This window comes from Portunus trituberculatus, chromosome 47 (genome assembly GCF_017591435.1).
Source record: "Portunus trituberculatus isolate SZX2019 chromosome 47, ASM1759143v1, whole genome shotgun sequence".
Classification (NCBI taxonomy): domain Eukaryota; kingdom Metazoa; phylum Arthropoda; class Malacostraca; order Decapoda; family Portunidae; genus Portunus; species Portunus trituberculatus.
Genome location: NC_059301.1, coordinates 4979987 through 5001983, shown reverse-complemented (window position 1 = coordinate 5001983; position 21997 = coordinate 4979987). Strand labels below are relative to the sequence as shown.

The window sequence follows — 21997 nt, the reverse complement described above, 5'->3', positions numbered from 1 at the left end:
AGAGAGAAGGTAGTGAGAGAAAGAGTAAGGCTGAGGCGAGTGGGTGAAACGATTTGAGGGTAAAGTAATAATAGGAAAAAAGGAAAGTATTAGAATTGAGAGTAAATGGAAGAGAGTAAATGAGAAGGAAGTGAGAGGGGGTAAAAAACAAAGAGGAAAGACATAAATCTAAAGAATGAGGAATTATTGAGGAACGAATAGGGAAGACGCAATTTGACTCTTCATGTTTAATACGTAATGTAACATATTGCAAAAAGATCTCATCAAAACATGCACTGTATTATCGTAAACCTCTGACTGACAGTAACAAATGAGATGGATAATAAAGGAAGTATCAACATAATCATAGAAACAACAGCAACAACAACAACAACAACAACGAAAATGTGACACCAATATCCTAGCAACATTTTTCCCTCTGATTTATATTTCATCTCTTTTGGAAAGAAGAAAGGGAGACAGAGTGAAATAGATGGATAGATAGCAAGAGGAGGAGGAGGAGGAGGAGGAGGAGGAGGAGGAAATCAAGTTGCAGAAGGAGCAGCTTCCACACATCATCACCAGCTGGCCAGGAGACAAAGGCTGGGGTGAGAAAATGAGATAAGTGTGTAGAGAGGAAACAGAGAAAAGCAGGGATGTCTTTGTGTGTGTGTGTGTGTGTGTGTGTGTGTGTGTGTGTGTGTGTGTGTGTGTGTGTGTGTGTGTGTGTGTGTGTGTGTGTGTGTGTGTGTCGATGGGTGGGTGGCGAGGGTAAGGAAGACGCTCATAATAGAATAGATATAATGAGGAAACGAAGGAAAAGAAAATGAGAAAAAGAGAGACAAAGAAAAAGGAAATAGAGAAGAAGAGAGAGGAGAAGAGAAGAGAAAGAGGCTAACTCAACGTTTTAAGTAAGAAAAAAGTGGAGAAAAGGAAAAATTGATATGTAGATAGGTTGGAAGAGATGAATGAAGAGAAAGAAGTAACAACAAGAGTAATGATAAAAAGAAAGATTAATTGGATCTTTAGGAGACATTTATTTGGCCAGTAAAGACAAAGACATGGAACAAACGAGGGGAAAAAAGAGGAAAAGAAAGGTTGATAAACAGATAAACAGGAGGAGACAGAGATGAGGAGGAAGAAATAGTAACAAGAATAATAAGAGAAGTAATTTATTTTTTAGAAGAAAAGATGGAGAAGAAAAGGTACACATGAGAAAAAATAGGAAAAAGAGAAGGTGACAGAATAATTAAAGAAAAAAAAGGAAAGAAAATAGAAAAAGTAGAAGACAGAGGAAGAGGAAGAAGAGGAGACAAGAGCAATTAAAGACAGGATGAACTGCACATTTTAGGAAGCAAGCGTTCACTGACAACAAGGAAAATGGAGAAGGCAAAGACAGAGAGGGCTTGGAGAACACAGCTGTGAGTGGCGGGGGAATTAAGGAATCGGGGCGTGGATGGGCGTGGATGGAGGCGTGGGTGGTGCAAAGGCGGCATCAGACAGGCACTTAATGCGGCTATTTGTTCCCCTGCACTTGCTCCAACCATTTCTTTCAGAGCCGCGGCGAGAACTCCCTTGGCTTTATCATCGTGACGTGTCCTTCAGTTCCCGGCGGCAGGAAACAGAACATTATGCTAATCAGGCGTAAGTCACTCGGTCATCTAGGTGTAATTAGCGTTAAGATGCATGTAAGTAAGGAAGTAAATTGGGAATGGAATGAAAGTTTAGTTCCACTTGCTCACAATTTTACGCTTCTCCTGCCCCTAACTGCATGCTCGCCCGCCGCCACCACCACCTCCGCACTCTATTCCCCCACCCCCTTTACACACACACACACACACACACACACATCAGGACAACAGTATATACCATCCATGCTGCCTTCCTTCTCAAAGATAGTAAGGTATGAAGAGTATGTGTGTGTGTGTGTGTGTGTGTGTGTGTGTGTGTGTGTGTGTGTGTGTGTGTGTGTGTGTGTGTGGATGGATGGATGTGTGTGTATGTGGGTGGGTGGGTGGGTGGAGTGGTGGTGTGTGAGTGGAGTTGAGCTGCGCCACCACTACGTGACCTCTTTATCTGAAGAATGGCCACGCAGCCACTCGTAAACAGAGAGAGAGAGAGAGAGAGAGAGAGAGAGAGAGAGAGAGAGAGAGAGAGAGAGAGATCAGCTAATGGGAGGGAATATATTTAAAAGAAAGTAAAATCGACAAGGAAAATAATAACGAAAACAATGAAAAATCTCAAGTAAAATAGAAAACACTGAAAAAGGATACTGATGCAAGATTGAATAATAGAGAAGCGTTAATCTTTTATACATTTTTTAATATTTTAGCAACCATGGAGACGAGGCAATTTCAACTAATAGCTTTCAACTCCGCATGTTTTATTCCAGTAGAGCTGTGTGTACCTTGGCTCCATCTCACCTCACTCACCCTTACTCCACCTGAAGGAAACTGACTGAAACAAGGTGGAGTGGTAAAGTAAGGCGCCGATGGAAGAAAGTTCACGCATAGACAGGTCATCATATTATCGTCTCCACTTTCACAATATCAACAGGTATCAGTTACACATTCTTCTCAGCCTCTGTAAAGCCCGATACCCCATATTCTAAATATTTCAGCTAAGACATCGAAAAGTTTGGGAATACTTATTTTTCTCTTTGTTTGGGTTTTGATTATGTATGTTCAGACCATTCTATTAATTTTATGCATTATTTGCGGTTTATGAGCCTTTCAGAAGCGACGCTTTATTACATTCTTGCAGCGATAAGTCAATCAATCTGTCAGTCAATTCGTCAGTTAGTTAACCAATGAACCGATCAGCCAGTCAATACCTGTATCTCGTAGTAAAAATAATTCCTTAAGAAGACTCTAAAGTGCCGCTTCACCAGACAACGTTTTGCGGTGCGTGGCCTGCCTCTCCTCGTACTCTCCATTCAATAAAGACTTCACGTAAGGAGCATTAATCTATCTCCAACCTGAGGCAAAATTCCGTTTCTCCTCGTAGGCGAACACGGGCAAAAATCATGCTGGCTTTCGCAGAAGTGGCCTCATTAAGTATTAGAAGCAAATGAATTTTCTCAGAAGGTGACGCGATACTGTGTGATATAAGGTGTTGGCAGCGCGACCCGGCGGCAGGTGTCACGTATATGCAGGCGCGGCGTGGGTGGCTCAGCTCGGCACCTCCCAACACATCCCCAAGCCTCCGTGGCCACGCACTGAACTGGTTAGGAAAGAAGCTGGGAATCGAACACTGTGCTGTGGAGAATGGTGAAATTATGATGAGAGAGAGAGAGAGAGAGAGAGAGAGAGAGAGAGAGAGAGAGTTAGATTTTTTTTAAGGATATTTTTAATGTTTGGTATTGAGTTGAATGTTCTGAGACGTGGCGTGGCGATGAATCAGATAATGGAAGGATGGGCTGAATGATTTACGGCACTCCAAAAATTAGGATTATGGCGCCGGCTTGTTGGAAAATATGAAGAGAGAAGGAAGAGGAAGTAGAGAAAGAGTTGAACGTGAAGAAAGAGGAGGAGGAAGAGGAGGAGGAGGCTACGGTGATTGTGGTGAAGGTAACGAAGAGGTGGAGGAGAACAAGAAGAAAAAATGAAAAATAGATTGATATAGTAACTGAAGAATGACAAATTGAGGAGGTAATGATCTCTCTCTCTCTCTCTCTCTCTCTCTCTCTCTCTCTCTCTCTCTCTCTCTCTCTCTCTCTCTCTCTCTCTCTCTCTCTCCTTCCTTCCCTTCCCTTCCCTTCCCTTCCCTTCCCCCTCTCATCTTCCTCTCCTTCCTTCCTTCTCTTCCCCTCCAATCCCTTTATCCTATCACTTTCCACCACTGACAACGCATTTTTTCCCCAACCGATCCCTCCCTTCCCCTTTTATCTCTCTTTTCTCTCCCCTTCCCTTCCGCCCTCACTGCCGCCGCTCCTCTCCAGAGGCTTGTCACCTGAGATGTAAACAAGAATCAGCTGATCGCAATCTTCTCTCAGGCATGTCCGACACTTCCAGGCTGGCTGTCGAGAGAGAGAGAGAGAGAGAGAGAGAGAGAGAGAGAGAGAGAGAGAGAGAGAGAGAGGTGGGGGATTAATTCTTTTCCCCCACCCTCGTGATTTACTGCAGTTTATCATCCTTATTTTTACGTGATTGACGGCGAGAGGTCGGCAGTTCTTTGTGGTGGTGGTGGTGGTGGTGGTGGGTTAAGTGTTATGGTTTTGGATGGATGGCCGTGGTGTTTTGTGGAGTGGTGGTGGTGGTGGTAGTGGGAGGAGAGGTATTTGTGTGGTTGGAAGGGGGTGACGAATGAGATGGGAGGTTAGATAGATAGATAGATAAGTAGGTAAGGAGATAGATAGATGGATTGATGATAGAAGTACTAGTAGGATGAGAGAGAGAGAGAGAGAGAGAGAGAGAGAGAGAGAGAGAGAGAGAGAGAAACATCCATCACTCATTCTCACGTCAAATATTATTATCATCCTCACCTTCCTAATCCTTCACCCACTCTCCTCTGCCACTCATCATGTCATAGTCACTCAAATTCTCCCTTTCTCTTTTCTTTCTTACTTCCATTCCTCCATTTATTTCTTCTCCCATCATTTTTATTCCTTACATCCTTATTTTTTTTTTCTTCCTTTCCTCCTTCCATCGTTTCTCTTGCCTCCTTCCTTCCTTCCCTTCCTTCTTTCCTTCCCTCCTCCCTCCCTCTCCCTCACCACCAACCACTGCGATACGCCACCAAGTCACACCTGTCTCTGTCACTCTCACCATTACACACGTCACCAATGCCTAAATTATACAGGTGGCGATTTGAGTGCACGTGACGATGGTACTGATTCATCGCCCCCTGTTCGGCCTCTCTTAGTTAACTGCACCTTAAGTCTCCGCTAGTTTCGTCACCTGCTAGTTTGGTTTGAAAGTTAAGACATTAATTTGTGGAGGAGTTTGGTTTTCTATTCTCGTTTGGTCCAGCGTCTTGTCTCGTCTGTTTGCAGATGTTTGGGTTGTCGAGGCTGTCTTCGTGGTTCTTGTGGTTGTTTTAGCAAGGATTTTATACCATCAGTGGAAAGAAAGTTGAGGTGATGAGTAGGAGGGGATGAGAGGAAAGAGAGGTTGATAGATAGGTAGATAGATAGATTGATAGATAGACAGAAAGATAGAAAGATAGGTAGGTACGTACGTAGTGGATGCATGGATGAATGGATGGATTTTTTTTTTTTTTTATGTAAGGGGGGAAAGCTGGCCAAGGACAACAAAGAGTTAAAAAAAAAAGGCCTACACGGATGAATGGATGTATTATAATCTTTGTGGCCTGATCAAACAAGAAAGCCTTTAACCTCTTCGTACCATATCGCGTTTTGATATTTATTCTGGTTACTATTTGCTGATTTTATACAGCTTCAGAAACTTATTTGGGGGTTAAAATAGTGAAGACTTTGGCTATTAATCTTCCGACCTCCACAGATCCTTCTTAATGTAAACCAAATCGTCTAATTACACCAAAGATTCATGATAAAAATGCCTTCCAGTACTGAAGCGGTTAAGTATTAGATGAGAAGGGATAACACGAAGAACTAGTTGAATGGATAGATAGATAGGTAAGAAGATAGATAGATAGATAGACTAGATAGGTGTGTAGATGAATAGATGGATAGATGTCTAAGTAAGCGTGTAAAAATAGGCATCTGTAGTTTAATATTTCAGCTTGCTTAAGTTTTATTTATTTATTTATTTATTTTGTTTTGCATTGGTAACTTGAAAAAAAAAATCTGCCTCAGCTTCTGCCTCTGCCGGCTGTTGCAGATTTGTGTGTGTGTGTGTGTGTGTGTGTGTGTGTGTGTGTGTGTGTGTGTGTGTGTGTGTGTGTGTGTGTGTCAAGGTTGGCAGAAGTATTCCAGTTTTTAAGAACCAATAGTCGATTTTCATTTAATTTCTATAGTTTTTCTTACTGTAATTCGGCTTAACTCTCCTTACAAAAGAATTAGAGATACCATTGTCTATAAGGAAACCAGCTGCACTGTAGATTTCCCTACGTATCGTGGAAGAAGAAGCGAATTTGCAGTGAGGAATGAGTAAATTCAAAGAAACTTCATATATTTTAGAAGCTTCATCTCATTCTGTATCGCAATAAATAGATCATACCAACATTATAGAGTCGAGTCGAAAAAGGTTTAGCACAGAGTCAGTAGGGAGCTGTTAAAGACCAGACACATTTATGGATCACGGTAACAATTGGATGCAGGCATTTGTGTTATATCACAGTAAATGCCACATCTAAGGCTACTGGTGTTGGAGCTTCACTTACAAAAATTCTTATATTCTTACACACAAAAATATCTCATTTCTCAAAGGCAAAGTTAGAATACATTGAAGACTTACATAAGAACACAGGTATGCTTACACACAATAGATAAGTAGAATATATGAATAATAAATAGAAAATAATAAAAGTTGTAAATAGATAGATAAATAAGTAAATAGATAAAATGAAATAAGGGAAACCATCAGGACTTCCTTGTCACGTCACTGTATTATTGACAGGAAAAGTATTCAATGACGGGGCGTTGTATTTAAGTGCACTGAATCATCTCTTCCCCTTCAGTAACAAGACTCGTTTTCATATTCATTCTGCTTACTATTTGGTGATTTTATACAGCTTCAGAAACTTATGTGGGGAATTAAAATAGTAAAGACTCTGGCCAGTAATTTCTCGACCTCCATATACCCTTTCTAATGTAAGAAAAAGAATAAAAAAAAAAAAATGTCTAACCGTACCCCAAACTCCTGGTAAAGCGTCCCAGTAGTGAAGGAGTTAATATCAGTGGAATGTTTGTTTTTCTGTGACGTGTACCTACTTAATCTGTGCCACGAGGGGTACTTATGAATATTCTTGTGTGTAATGAAAGTTTAGTTTAGTTTGTCTCTTTATTGATTACTAATGAGAGAGAGAGAGAGAGAGAGAGAGAGAGAGAGAGAGAGAGAGAGAGAGAGAGAAACTCCAATCAACGCGTGAAAGGAAGGAAATAAATCAGATAAAGGAAGCAGAGAAGTAAAGGACAGCTGACAGGACCTCACTCTCCCTCACCCCCCCTTCCCTCCCTCTCTCCCTTTCTCTCCCCCTTCTCTTCCTAACTTGTATACATCACCGCTAATGACCACAACATCATTGACTACAAGAAGGCGCAGCTGAATCACACACACACACACACACACACACACACACACACACACACACACACACACACACACACACACACACACACACACACACACACACACACACACACACACACACACACACATCTCTCTCTCTCTCTCTCTCTCTCTCTCTCTCTCTCTCTCTCTCTCTCTCTCTCTCTCTCTCTCTCTCTCTCTCTGGATTAATGTACTTCAGATAATGCTGGTTTGTTTTTATCTCCGCATCTTCTTTGTATCTATTAATCTTTACTGCCTCGTGTCTCTATCTATCTATTTATCTATCCAATTGTGTATTTGTCTGTCTGTTTGTCTATCCTTCTATCGCCACCCATTCGTTTATCTCGCCAGCACTGGACTCGTAAATCTCTCTCTCTCTCTCTCTCTCTCTCTCTCTCTCAAGGGTAGGAAAAGGAGTGGAAGGAAAGAGAGGAGATGGAGAGGCAGTGGAAGGAGAAAGAGGGAGAGGGAGTGGGAGAGGGGGAGGGAGAGGGAGAGGGAGGAGTGGGAGGCAGGCATCAAATCTAACAATACCTGATAAATATTTTGATCGCCCGCCCACTTCTCCCTCTCCTCCCTCCCCCCCCTCACCCCTTCCTGGCCTCCCCACGGCACCTGGCAGTGACAAGGAGGGGGTGGAGACCGGCAGGAAGAGGCGGAGGGTGGGAGGAGGGGCAGGGAGGGATGAAAGGAGGAAAGAATGAACAGAAGGAAGGAGGAAGACAAGACTGAAGGAGAATAATTTAATGTCGTTTTGCTTTGTTATTTGTGTGGAGGTATTAGTGTCATTGTTATCATTATTGTTGTTATTATTCTTGTTATTTTTATTATTATTATTATTATTATTATTATTATTATTATTATTATTATTATTAAGGGGATGAGGCGCATGGAGGAAGGGAAGGTAAGAAAGAAAGAATATTTTTGTTACCTCTCATTTCTTGGGTATTATTATGAACATTAGCAATAACATTATCGTCAGTATTAAGGAGAGGTGAGCTTATTAGATGTGCAGGTACGTACAGCTGAGAGAGAATATTTCAGTGCCATTTATCGTTCTTGTATTTGTAATGTTAAGGGCATCAGTGTTAATATTAGTATTAACTTTAGTAACATTAGCATTATTATTATCAGAGGTATTAGTGTTTATCATTGTTATTGCACACAGTGTTAGCATTAGTATCAGCAGTGAGTGGAGGCCAGTGGTGGGCGCTGCGGTGGGTGGCGGCCAGGACTTGCAGCGCAGGAGCGGCTCGCGGTGGGCGGTGCCTAATAGCCAGCTGATGGATTGGCCGGCCACCCTACAAGGCGCCGCGCCACCCACCCTCTTACGGCGCCCAACTTCATTAATAGAATTCGTAAATAGGATTCGATACTACCGGGAAGTGCTATATAAGTTTGAGTCAATTCTCTCTCTCTCTCTCTCTCTCTCTCTCTCTCTCTCTCTCTCTCTCTCTCTCTCTCTCTCTCTCTCTCTCTCTCTCTCTCTCTCTCTCTACAGCTGAACATGTACATAAAGAGACTGGTGGTTTACTGGATATGGTGTGAAAATTGTGTGCATTGTTCTTGTCTTGATTTTCTTCCATTTTCCTTTGTGCCTTCTCTTCCTATTCTTCATTTTTCGTTTTCTTTCTATATTTTCTTCTTTTCCTTCGTTTTTTTTTTTGCTTTTTCTTCTTTCTTTTTCTTTTTCCTTGAATTCCTCTTTTCTTTTCTTTTCATTTGTTTATTTGTCTGTTTCTTTTTCTTTTTTTTATTGAGGTGAATTATTATTTTCTTTATTTTCTTGCTTTATTGTATTTCTTTCTTTCCTTATCTTTATTCCAAACCTTTCAGACCAGTAACCTGCCACAAGTAGAGAGAGAGAGAGAGAGAGAGAGAGAGAGAGAGAGAGGATTAATGTCCCTTAGTGATGTCCGCGTCGTGACTCCTATAGAAGTGTGTGTGTGTGTGTGTGTGTGTGTGTGTGTGTGTGTGTGTGTGTGTGTGTGTGTGTGTGTGTGTGTTTTGGAATATTCAAACACGTGGATCAAATACACAGACTGCCGCATTAACTCTCCCTCTCTCTCTCTCTCTCTCTCTCTCTCTCTCTCTCTCTCTCTCTCTCTCTCCTCTCTCTCTCTCCTTCTCTCCCTCTCCGGTCAGTTGGAGGCGCGGGCGGGTATTAATTAAGCCAATGATTCCACTCTCTTTTAATTAGTGTAAACCAATCAGCCAGACACTGATAATTGTTACCTGTCACCTCCTCCTCCTCCTCCTCCTCCTCCTCCTCCTCCTCCTCCTCCTCCTCCTCCTCCTCCTCCTCCTCCCATTCGCCGATACTTCTCATTTCCTATTCTCTCTTTCTTCCTTCTCCTCTCTCTCATAATTCTAGTTCCGCCTTCTACTCTCTATTTCTTCCTTTGTTTATTTATTTTCTTATTCATTTTTGCGTCTTCTTCGTCTCTGCCTATGTCCTCCTCTTCGTCTTTCTCCTTCTCCTTCTTCTTCTTCTTCTTCTTCTTCTTCTTCTTCTTCTTCTTCTTCTTCTTCTTCTTCTTCTTCTTCTTCTTCTTCTTCTTCTTCTTCTTCTTCTTCTTCTTCTTCTTCTTCTTCTCCTTCTCCTTCTCCTCCTTCTCCTCCTCCTCCTCCTCCTCCTCCTCCTCCTCCTCCTCCTCCTCCTCCTCCTCCTCCTCCTCCTCCTCCTCTTTTTAACTAAAACTTATTTTCACAAGCCAAGTATTTTTTTCTCGCAAAATCTTCCTATCCACTTAAGTACCTTCTCTCTCTCTCTCTCTCTCTCTCTCTCTCTCTCTCTCTCTCTCTCTCTCTCTCTCTCTCTCTCTCTCTCTCTCTCTCTCTCTCTCTCTCTCTCTCTCTCTCTCTCTCTCTCTCTCTCTCTCTTCCCTTGGGACTGATGTAATTTAGATTATAATAACATGTTGGGCTGAAAATGAGCTTCTTGGACTTAACCCCGCGATGACACGCTGACAAGAGGCGACCCCGGCGCTGGCGAGGTTTTATAAGCCTTCCCTCCTCCCTCCCATCCTGTCCCTTCCTCTCCTTCACACCACCACCACCACCACCACCACCACCACCACCACCACCACCACCACGACTCGTTCTCACTGTATATAAAAAAAAAACCCAGCACTTTTAGTTTTATTATACTTTGGTTTTAAGTTAAAGTCTATAATGTTTTAGTGTTTTCCGCCTCATTTTACGTAGGTCGGAAGATTTATGTGGTTTATTTAAAGATACCTATATGGTGATGTTAACCCTCTTCAGTACTGGAAAGCATTTGCATCATGATTTTATGGTGTGATTAGACGATTTTATTTAAATTAGGAAGGGTCTATGGAGGGCAGAAGATTAATGGCTAGTCTTCACTATTTTAATCCCCACTTAAGTTTCTGAAGCTGTATAAAATCACCACATAGTAAGCAGAATGAATATTAAACGGGCTATGGTACTGAAGGGATTAATGATGACGATGAGCTTTCTACACCCGCAGCCATAGATAGCTCACTGTAAAAATACATTGAACTCACAGAGAAAGGTGATGAAAAGACAGAGGTATCGTGAGAGAAGACTAGTATATAAAGACAAGTACGGAGACACTGGGGTCGATAATAGGATAGAAAAAATGGTGATTGGACTTATCTTGCCACATCACAAGGTCACTTTATCACTGCACCATCGCACCACTGCACCATCCCTAGCACCGTGTCATGTCATGGCCTCCACCACACACGTTAGCCAACACCCCGGCTCATTATGCCTCCCACCACCCAGCTGTTGCATCACCACACAAAACAATAAAGTTACCTGTCCAATGCAAGTTTACCACACCACCATATCACCACATCACTATACCACCGCTCAACACAACACGACCTCACCACGACATTATCCCTTCATTCCTTCAGTACTGAGACGCATTTTTACCACGTTTCTTGTGTGTGATTAAACGATTTTATTTGCATCAGGAAGAGTCTATAGAGGTCAGGAGATTAATGGCCACAGTGTTTACTATTTTAATCCCCACGTGAGTTTCTGAAGCTGTGTAAGATCGCCGAACAGTAAACAGAACGATTATGAAGACGCGGCATGGTACTGAAGGGGTTAAAATACCTTTGCTAACTTCTTTTTACGGTATGTTAAGTAAGTTAAATTAATGTTGGTTGGCTTAAAATTTGTTAGGTTAGGTTAGGTTTGATTATGATAGGACAGGACTGAATGGGATCTGTATAGCATCATTTCCCCCCCCCCTTCCCCATTACCACGTGCATCACACCACACACCCACACACAACACTGTCACCCATGCAGCCTCACCCTACCCCAATGCCCAAGACCCCCTCACCCACACCTCAAACCACCCTATCTCACGCACACACCCTACTCACCGCATCCCATCACCCCTCACCCTTCACCCACACACCTCCCTCCCACACACCTCGCTCTCCTCATGACATTTAACGACCGACAAATGGGTAGGATTGTCCCTTCTGCCCTGCGAGCTGTGGGGAACCCGCCGACCTCCCAGTGTCTGAGGAACTTTCCCCCCTCCCCCGCCACCTTCCTGCACCCCACACCCCCTCGCTCACCCCCCGCTAGGTATAATGACCGACAAATCACCAGGACTGTCCATTTTGTCAGCTTGAGGCCACCCCCTGCTTCAGTTCTCCCACACACACACACACACACACACACACACACACACACACACACACACACACACACACACACACACACACACACACACACACACACACACACACACACACACACACACATTTCTGTCTATTTCTGTCTTCTCTCTCTCTCTCTCTCTCTCTCTCTCTCTCTCTCTCTCTCTCTCTCTCTCTCTCTCTCTCTCTCTCTCTCTCTCTCTCAGGTCAGGAATAAAAGGTTAAAAGGACAAATATTAGCATAGAAAGAGACGAGCAAATAGACAAGTGATAAGTGTACAGTAATATAAAGGCTTATGTAATAGCGTGCGTGGTGACGTCAAGTGAACATCATCGTATTTCAAACTGACATCCCTTTGTTTTTTTTTTTTTTTTTTTTTTTTCTCTCTCTCCTACACTTTAAATTCTGACCTTTTAATTTTTTTTCCTCTTCCTCTTTTTTTTTTCCCAAGTCTTTCTTTTACCACCTCGCTATCTCTTTCATCTTACCTTCTCCTCCTCCTCCTCCTCCTCCTCCTCCTCCTCCTCCTCCTCCTCCTCCTCCTCCTCCTCCTCCTCCTCCTCCTCCTCCTTCCTTAACCCTTGGCCCTTCCTCCCCCATCCACCTTACTAACGAGTTCTCAATGACATCTAATCACCTCGTTTCACCTGATCGCTGTAGTACGAGAGGGATGGTCGGGGAGGTGGTGGGGGAGTGTGGGAGGGACGGAGGTAGCGGTATGGAGGGAAGGCATGGAGAGAGAGAGAGAGAGAGAGAGAGAGAGAGAGAGAGGTAAGTGAGAAGAGAAAAGATCAAAAGGAGAACCACAAATAGATGGATTTTAAGGTAAAGGAACTGCAGGAAAAAATGAAGGAGGGGTGGTGGATAGCGGTACGGAGGGAAGGCATGGAAGAGAGAAAGGGAGAGAGAGAGAGAGAGGTAAGTGGGAAGAGAAAAGATCAAAAGGAAAACTATACACAGATGGATTTTATGGTGAAGAAACTGCAGGAAAAAAAAAAAAAAGAAGAACGAGGTTTATTAGAGGTAGAGAGATAGAGTTTATGATGAAAGGGCCACATTTCCATTTAGTTTAACATGTAGTGGGAGTCACTGGAGTTTGAGATGAAGACAGTAATGTGAAGAGTTTCAGTTGGAGTTTTATGATAGTGATTAATTTTTCATTTTTTTTTTTTTTTTTTTTTTTGTGTATCGTCTTGGAAATTTCTACACGCCTAAACTTTCATGGGTATTGATTTTTTTTTTTTTTTTTCAATTACCACTTGTGAAATAGGTGTACTGTCATTTCAAGATGCTGTAGTGAGTGAGAGTTGCTGTCTTTCCTCGAGGTGTTTCCATGATTGCAGTGATCGATTAACAGGGCTTCTGCGTCACCCATTGTTAAAGCTCCCATGAGAACGTAATTAAGTATCACCGTGGTTTTTAGTGTTTTAAATTGCAGGATTCATGTGGCGGTGGTTCTGAGGTATTTTCAACAATATTCTACAATGTTCATCTGGTTCTTCAGCGTCTCACTTCGGTTTCATTTATTTAGATCCTTCACGCTGATTTAGACTCGTTTCTAGGTAGTCACTGGTGTTCATGGCGGTGGTTCTGAGATATTTGGAAGTGGTTTTCAGGCACTTAAGTGTTATTACATTAAACAATACTCAATTTTTCGCTCAGCATTTGCATGAGTGAGGTGGACAGAATAGTGAAGAAAGGGAGGAAGGAGAAATAAGATAAAAGTTTCAAGTTTATCAGTGACAGGGATGAAAGAATGAAGACACGAATGAGCTCAGATATTAGTAGTACTTGGACAGAGTAAGACAGTTAGTGGAAAGTCTTGCTCAATGATGCCGCGTTAGGTGTTTGAATCAGCGTATTGTTCCCTTGCATAGCTGTCAAATGCGAATATTATCTTTCATCAGTATATAAGAGCCTTTCATTCGTGCATGTGTAGTAATGTATTATTTTTTTCATTGCAAGAGAAAATTATCGGGTGTTTTTTCTTAGTTTACTTTTTCTGCTTGGGTTGTGCATAAAGAAAATCAAGTGTTTGTATTATGATCAGTTTTATTACATGATTACCTGTTGTTTATTAGAGTACTTACTTATCATTACATTCGAGTTTTATTACCACTGTTCTGCTTCTGTTCTGGTTCTCATTGCACCGCCCCAAGTGAGTGAGTGAATGGGTGAGTGAGTCAGTGTGTCTTCAAGTGCACTGCTCTACTGATAAATACTGAGTGGTTTTCTTCATGTTAGAGAGACAGCAATAAGCAGACACGGTGAACCAGGTTGTGTAATAGTATATGGTTCTATTCATACTTCCTTCATTTCCAAACTAGCTTCGCCTTAACCTTAACGTAACATAACTTTAACCTTAATCTAAAGTAACCTAACAAAGAAAAAAAAAAACACGTAGACCTAAAAAAAAAAAAAAAACAACCACCAAACTTTAACCTTGATCTAAAGTAATCTAACAAAAAAAAAAAAACCTACATAGACTTGAAAAAAAAAAAATAAGTATTAACTAACCTACGTAGACCTAACCTAACCTAACCTAACCGAGCCTAACCTGAACTATTATAATGAAGCGTTGCCTAGACTAACCTATCTTAACCTACCCTGGCCTAAACTCACGTGAATAACCTAATTCAATTTAAGTCACAATTAGAAGAATAACACAAAAGAACCGGATTAATGGTTCAACAAAGCAAATATATTAGTGTTGGTTCACTTGAAAGCTCCACACACACACACACACACACACACACACACATATGAAAAGCAGCACCACCGTATCTCAGCTTTAAAAAATAAGTACCTCTGTCTCTCAGGTGTTCTGGCTCACACCCGCGGTTCTGTGGTTCACTCGCTTGTTACGCAGTTGTATTTTCCTCGCCACATTTGGTCTCGAAGCCTTGAATTGTGCCGCGCCGAGGCGAGTGTGGTTCCTTAGTGTGTGATTAATGGTTTTACTGGCCTCTTTGTGGTCTCGGGGTGAGGGGGCGGCGCGGAGCAGTGGGTTAGTGGTGAGAGAGAGAGAGAGAGAGAGAGAGAGAGAGAGAGAGAGAGAGAGAGAGAGAGAGAGAGAGAGGTTGTTAAGTAAGGTATGTAGGGATTGGAAGTAGAGGAAAAAGTGGTGAAGGAAGGAAAATGAAAAAGACAAGAAGTAGGAGAAGGAGGTGGAAGAAGAAGAAGAAGAAGAAGAAGAAGAAGAAGAAGAAGAAGAAGAAGAAGAAGAAAAGAATCTTAAGGAGTGAAGCAAGAAAGAAACCAAAAGGAGAAAAAATAAAGAAAAGAAATTAAGAAAAAGGAGAAAAGAAGATAAAAATTAAGGAAAAAAATCATAAAAAATGCCGAGAGAGAGAGAGAGAGAGAGAGAGAGAGAGAGAGAGAGAGAGAGAGAGAGAGAGAGAGAGAGAGAGAGAGAGAGAGAGAGAGAGAGAGAGTAGATGGATGAATTTTGAAAAGGTGAAACTGTAAGATGGTTCTCACGCTCCTCTCTCTTCCCTCCCCCCCGAACACTACCCAAACCATCCACCTCCTCCTGCCCCTCCTCCTCTTCGCCCCCCACATTCCCCCTCCCCTGCTAGGAACACATAGGGGAGTTGGAGGGGGCAGGATGGGGGAGGTAAAGAGCTGTAGGGGGAGTGTAGGATACATTACCTAGCCTATTAACCTGAAGTGCTCACCTGAGGGCTGCCTCCTTCCCCCTCGCTCCTTACCCTCCACCTTCCATTCCTCCCGCCGTCTCTCTCTCTCTCTCTCTCTCTCTCTCTCTCTCTCTCTCTCTCTCTCTCTCTCTCTCTCTCTCTCCATTCCTCCTCAACTTCTTTTTCATTGTGGTGTATTATTGGGTGTATTATTCATGCTAATTGGCGGAGGAACGCAGACAAACAATTTAAGAATCACTGAAAACTTTCTCGCCGCTTCTCTTGTCTCTGTTCTCCTCTCTCTGATTTTATTTTAGTTCGTCTCGTCTCGTTTTGTCTCGTCTCGTCTCGTTTTGTCTTATCTCATTTCGTTTTATTGTCTCGTCTCGTCTTGTTTTGTCTCGTCTCGTCTCGTCTTGTCTTGTTCTGTCTCGTCTCATACTCATCTCCTCATTTCGTCTCGTCTCGTCTCGTTTCCTCGTTTCATCTCCTAGTCTCGTCTCCTAGTCTCTCTCTCTCTCTCTCTCTCTCTCTCTCTCTCTCTCTCTCTCTCTCTCTCTCTCTCTCTCTCTCTCTCTCTCTCTCTCTCTCTCTCTCTCTCTCTCTCCCTCCCATGTTTCTTTCACTCCCCAGCATAACCAAACCTCGCATACCTTTCCCCCCTCTCTCTTCCCTCCCCCCATGCTCCTCTCCCTCTCCACATGCCCCCACCGGAAACAGGAGATAAATACTGGAGTGGGTGTCCATGGCCGCTGGGCAGGACGCGATACCCAAAATGGCGGATGCTTTTGCTGGGGGGGGGAGGAAGGTTATGGGGAGGGGAAGTGTTGTGGATGCTTTAGGGGGAATTCAAGGGAAGAGGGAGAGCGAGAGGGGAAAAGGAGGGTTTTTTTTTAAGTATTTTTCTTTCTTTTTTTTAGGTTGTTTGTTGATATGTTGAGTGTTCGGTGAAGTTTTAGGTGTGTCTGTGTGTGTTTATGTGTGTTTGTGTGTGTGTGTGTGTGTGTGTGTGTGTGTGTGTGTGTGTGTGTTTTGTGTGTGTGTTTGTTTGTCTTTCCTCTATTGTCCTCCTCCGATCCTTCTTCTTTCCTTCCTTTTCTTCTTCTTTTTCTTCTTCTTTTCTTCTTTCTTTTCTTTCTTTCTTTCTTTCTTTCTTTCGTCTTTTTCTTCTTCTTCTTCTTCTTCTTCTTCTTCTTCTTCTTCTTCTTCTTCTTCTTTTCTTTTCTTTTTCTTTTCTTCTTTTCGTTTTCTTTTCTTCTTCTTCTTCTTCTTCTTCTTCTTCTTCTTCTTCTTCTCCTCCTCCTTTTCTTTTTCTTTTTCTTTTCTTCTTTTTTTCTTCTTTGTTCTTCTTTTTTTCTTCTCTGATGGGTGTTTTATTGAATATGTTTTTCTTCTTAGGCCTCGGGATCTCCTTTTGTCACTTCCCCCTGTGCCTTTCCGTCTTTATTTTTTTTTCTTTTCTGTCCTTTCTTCCCGCGCCTCTCCTCACCTCTCTCCCCGCCCCGCGTTGCGTCAACGTGTCGTAACGTGGAGGGATCTGGCAGCCATTTTATTGTGTCCTTCCCTCTCTTTTCTCTTTTCTTCCCTACCTCTCTTCCACGCCCTCCCCGCGCACCTTCCCTTCTTACACCATTTTCCCCGCATCGCAAGCCATCCCATTTCCCTCCCATCTTCCCTCCCTCCTTCCCTCCACCGCTCCATCTTCTCTCCATGTTTCTTCCCTCCGGCATTGAAATCTTCCACTTTTCCGACCAAGCATTTGGATGTGAAAAGTTTCGCCTACCCCAGTCCCCTCCAGTCCCTGTCCTCGGCCCCCTACCCGCCATTCCTTCCCTAGCCCCCTCCCCCGCGGCGGTGGCCGAGTGGGGAACCCGCAGCCGCCCGCCAACAAGACCCGCTGACGCTCACTCATTAATTACGACCTGCCCGTCGCCACACCTCCAGCGCCTCCCTTCCTCCCTCCCTCCTCCCTCCTCCTTCTCCACCTCGTCTTGCACTTCCACACCTCCCGAGCACAGCCGCCTCGTACACTTTCCTCCCTCCACATCGTATTCTTCACTGGACTTGTGAGTTTTCCATCGCTCAGTACGTAAGTGTCGGCGCGTCTGTGTCGTGCTCGTCCTTGCCTCAGTCCCGAGGTTGTAACATTCCTCGCACTCCTCCAAGCGTGAACCTTCGCGCCGCCTCGGCCACAGGGCTGTGGGGGCCCTAGAGCCCTGGGTGTGGCGGGGCGTTGGGGACTGGAGTACTGCGGGACCACGGAGACGGGATCTATAGTGAAGCCACGGGGGCTGAATGGTGAGGAAGGTATGGAACAAGTGTTGGGAGGCTGCGGTGACCGGGATGCTGCATGGCCACGGGAAAATGATACACGTAATGGGGACCAGAGAACAGAGTGTTGCGGGACCACCAAAGCTGTGGTGCAAACCTGCGATGCTTGGGGCGCGGCGTGGAAGGGCATCGCGGCCAGGGACAGTGCAGTGGGCGAAGGGACGCGTGTGGCAAGACCAGCGGTCCCAGGTGTACAGGATCCAATCTTGGGCGGTAAATGTTTTCATAGGATAAATTTTCAGGCCAGGTGATCACGGGTGAATGATCGAATTAACGAGTGGGCGAAGCTGCCACTTGGCGATAATCCCCTTAAGGTGCCCGGCCCCAAGGAGACTTGGCCGCGCCGCCACCCGGGGAAGCGCTGAATGGGGGGAGCGATGGTTATCTACTGGCCTATCTATTTATCTATAATTACATCTACTTATATGTTTATCTGGAGCAAGAGAGAGAGAGAGAGAGAGAGAGAGAGAGAGAGAGAGAGAGAGAGAGAGAGAGAGAACACACAACAGAGACAGACAGAGACACGCAGTCTTCATATGGGTTTTTATGATCTCCCTGCAACCCCATCACACTTCACCATTTTGGCCTTGCTTCGCTGTCTCGTGGCAACACTCATCTCTGCAGTGCTGCCTGGGGCCCCGACACCATCCCCACATCCACCCACTCGCCCACCCGCACACACACACACACACACACACACACACACACACACACACACACACACACACACACACACACACACACACACACACACACACACACACACACACACACACACACACACACGTTTACCTACACCACGCTGCTCTGCTTCCTTCTTCTCTTCCCCCTTGTTCTTAACTCTGTTCCAATTGGTACATCTTCTGTCCTTACAGCATTCACTTTTTTTTTTATTATTATTTCTTGCTAAAGTATAAAAAATATTCACCTTTATCAACCTACTGCTCACCAACTCTCCTCCCCTATCACACACACACACACACACACACACACACACACACACACACACACACACACACACACACACACACACACACACACACACACACACACACACACACCAACCACTAACATCCTTCACATTTCCCTCCTCTTCCCTTACCTTTTCCGTTCCCCCGTCTGTCCCTCACCCACCCCTCCCCTCTGAACCTCCCTCCCCCAAGCTCTACCTGAACCGCCCCCTACCTACGCCAATCAAAACAAAACAGGGTTCCATGTCCCACGGGGCCGCCAACGCTCACTTCACAGGGTGGCCGCCAGCTAATTTCTCCTTGGTGTTTAGGGGCACGGTGGAGGTAATTTCCCTATTATCCCTCCCTTCTCTCCCTCTCCCTCTCCCTCTCCCTCTCCTCTCCCTCTCTATCTCTCGACTCCAGCTCCCCCGTCCCGTCACTCCAGCGTGTTGACTCCAGACAGGTAAGAATGAGAGAGAGAGAGAGAGAGAGAGAGAGAGAGAGAGAGAGAGAGAGAGAGAGAGAGAGAGAGAGAGAGAGAGAGAGAGGTGATATGATGTCAATAGAAGTTGATGGTTTTCTTGGTAGTAGCGTAGTAACAACAGTGGAAAGAGAGGGAAAAAATGAGAGAGAGAGAGAGAGAGAGAGAGAGAGAGAGAGAGAGAGAGAGAGAGAGAGAGTGCGCTGTCCATCCTTTTCAGCCTACCAAACCAATCCTCCTCCCTTCTTTCTCCTTCCCTCGCTCTCCCTCTCTCTCTCTCCCTCTCCCTCTCTGAGCAATTCCTTCACTTTTGTCTCTCGGTTAACAAGTTAAAGATTAGCCTCTGACACCATTTCCCCGACAGAGGTTAGAAAGCCGGATGGGGAGGGAGGGAGGGAGGGAGGGAGGAAGAGGATGGATGGAGGGAGGAGGAAAGGCATAGAGAGAGAGAGAGAGAGAGAGAGAGAGAGAGAGAGGGGAGGGAGGACTAGAGAGTGGTTCGAGAAAATGGGTTTTGAGGAAAGAGCTTGAGGATTTTAAAGGTTCTATTTTCTTTTTGTTTTTTTCAGTTTTTGTGTTTTCTTTGTTTTGTTTTGCTTGTTTGTTCCGTTTTCTTTTTTTTCCGTTTTCTTTTTATTGATGTTGTGTGATCTTTTCCTGTTTTGTTTTCTCTGAGTTTGTTTTGCTTTTGTTGTTTTTGTTTTTTTCTTGTGTAAGTATTTCGTTTTTTTTTGTTTCACTGTCTGTGTTTGGAGTACACACACACACACACACACACACACACACACACACACACACACACACACACACACACACACACACACACACACACACACACACACACACACACAAAGAGAGGTTGCGGGGCTTCTTTCGGAGGGAGAGAAAAGAGGGATACCAAGGATTAGAGAGAGAGAGAGAGAGAGAGAGAGAGAGAGAGAGAGAGAGAGAGAGAGAGAGCATTCCTTCCATATCCACAAGCAGTTATATGAATGAAGAGAAATTGCTCTTCTGAAAGTCCTCTCTTCTCTCTCTCTCTCTCTCTCTCTCTCTCTCTCTCTCTCTCTCTCTCTCTCTCTCTCTCTCTCTCTCTCTCTCTCTCTCTCTCTCTCTCTTTCTCTCAGCCTCCAGTCTCCTCTCCTCTCCTCTCCTGCCATCGAGCGGTCGTCACCCCGAGCCTGGGAAACTCAAACTGACGTGCGGTTGTCCACTGGAGTGTCGCGGTAACTGAGATGATGTGCGTGGGGGAAGCAGGGAGGAGGAGGAGGAGGAGGAGGAGGAGGAGGAGGAGGAGGAGGAGGAGGAGGAAGGGGAAAAAATAGAGTGCACGATAGTTTGTTGGCGAGACGTGTTATGTATTGCCACCTTGGAAGAAATGAAAACTTGAGAAAAAAAAAATGAAGGAAAATGACAGGAATGTAATGGAGGAGAAGGAGGAGGAGGAAGAAGAAGAAGAAGAAGAAGAAGAAGAAGAAGAAGAAGAAGAAGAAGGATGCAGCTGTGAAAAGAAAGGAGAAATAGCAAGGAAGGTAAAAGAATAAAAGACGAAGAGGAAGAGGAGCAGCATGAGAAGACAGAAGGGGAAAGAGAATGAGAAGAAAGCGCAAGAAATAGAAAAGATTAAAGAGATGAAGAAAGAAGAAAAGACACAAGAGGAGAAATATCAAGAGTTTACGAGAGGAAATGAGAAAGAACAAGAATTGGGAAGAAAAAATGAATAAAGATGAAAAGAAAAATGAAGAAGAGGAGGAGGAGGAGGAGAAGAAGAAGAAGAGGAAAAAGAGGAAAAGGACGAGGGGAATGGATGAGAAGGAAGATATGAGAAAGAGTAAGGAATGGGAAGACAAATTAATGAGGATGAGAAGAAAAAGGAGGAGGAAGAAGAAGAAGAAGAAGAAGAAGAAGAAGAGGAGGAGGAGGAGTAGGAGGACGAGGGGAATGGATGAGAAGGAAGATAAAGGTGAAATTTCCTAGTGTGTAAACTGGACACCCTTACCTTTTGTCACCTGAGATGCCCACTTCAGCACGGTGTTGCTCTCTCTCTCTCTCTCTCTCTCTCTCTCTCTCTCTCTCTCTCTCTCTCTCTCTCTCGTTTTCTCGCGTTTCGTTTATTCTAGCTTGTTCTTGCTTTATTTTTTCATTTATTTGGCTGTAGTAGTAGTAGTAGTAGTAGTAGTAGTAGTAGTAGTAGTAGTAGTAGTAGTAGTAGTAGTAGTAGTAGTAGTAGTAGTAGTAGTAGTAGTAGTAGTAGTAGTTGTTGTTGTTGTTGTTGTTGTTGTTGTTGTTGTTGTTGTTGTTGTAGTAGTAATAGTGATAGTATTTGTTGTAGTAATAATAAAAAGAAAAGAAGAAGAAAGAAGAAAAATTACATTCATACATTTTTACCTTTAATTTCCCTTAAGACGTACAGAGCATTCAATTCCTCCATATTCACCTTAACTCAGAAACACAGTCAGGATTCTCCTCAGCCTTGAATTAAACCAACCAACCTTCCCTGTGCGCCAATCTTGTCTCCAGTGACCCGAGGAATAAGATCCTGGCGTGAAACAAAGGATCGCCTCTTGACGCTTGTTTCCAGAAGGCGCTTGGGAGTGACCCGGACGTCCTGGATTAGCTGTTCTGGTAGAGTGCGCGGAACACTAGTCCCTCTCTCGCAGCACTGGGGAAGGGGGAACGAGATCCTTGCTGGGGCTGTGGCTTGCTCATGTGTGTGACTTTAACCTTATGCTGCGAAATTATGGTTCTTAAT

The 21997-nt window shown here is 44.0% G+C and overlaps 1 protein-coding gene across 1 annotated transcript in view; it reads right to left on the bottom strand.

Moving 5' to 3' along the window:
* The window catches only part of LOC123520783 (indian hedgehog protein-like), a 107006-nt gene that overhangs the window by 18686 nt on the left and 66323 nt on the right, over positions 1 to 21997 (bottom strand). The window lies entirely within an intron of this gene.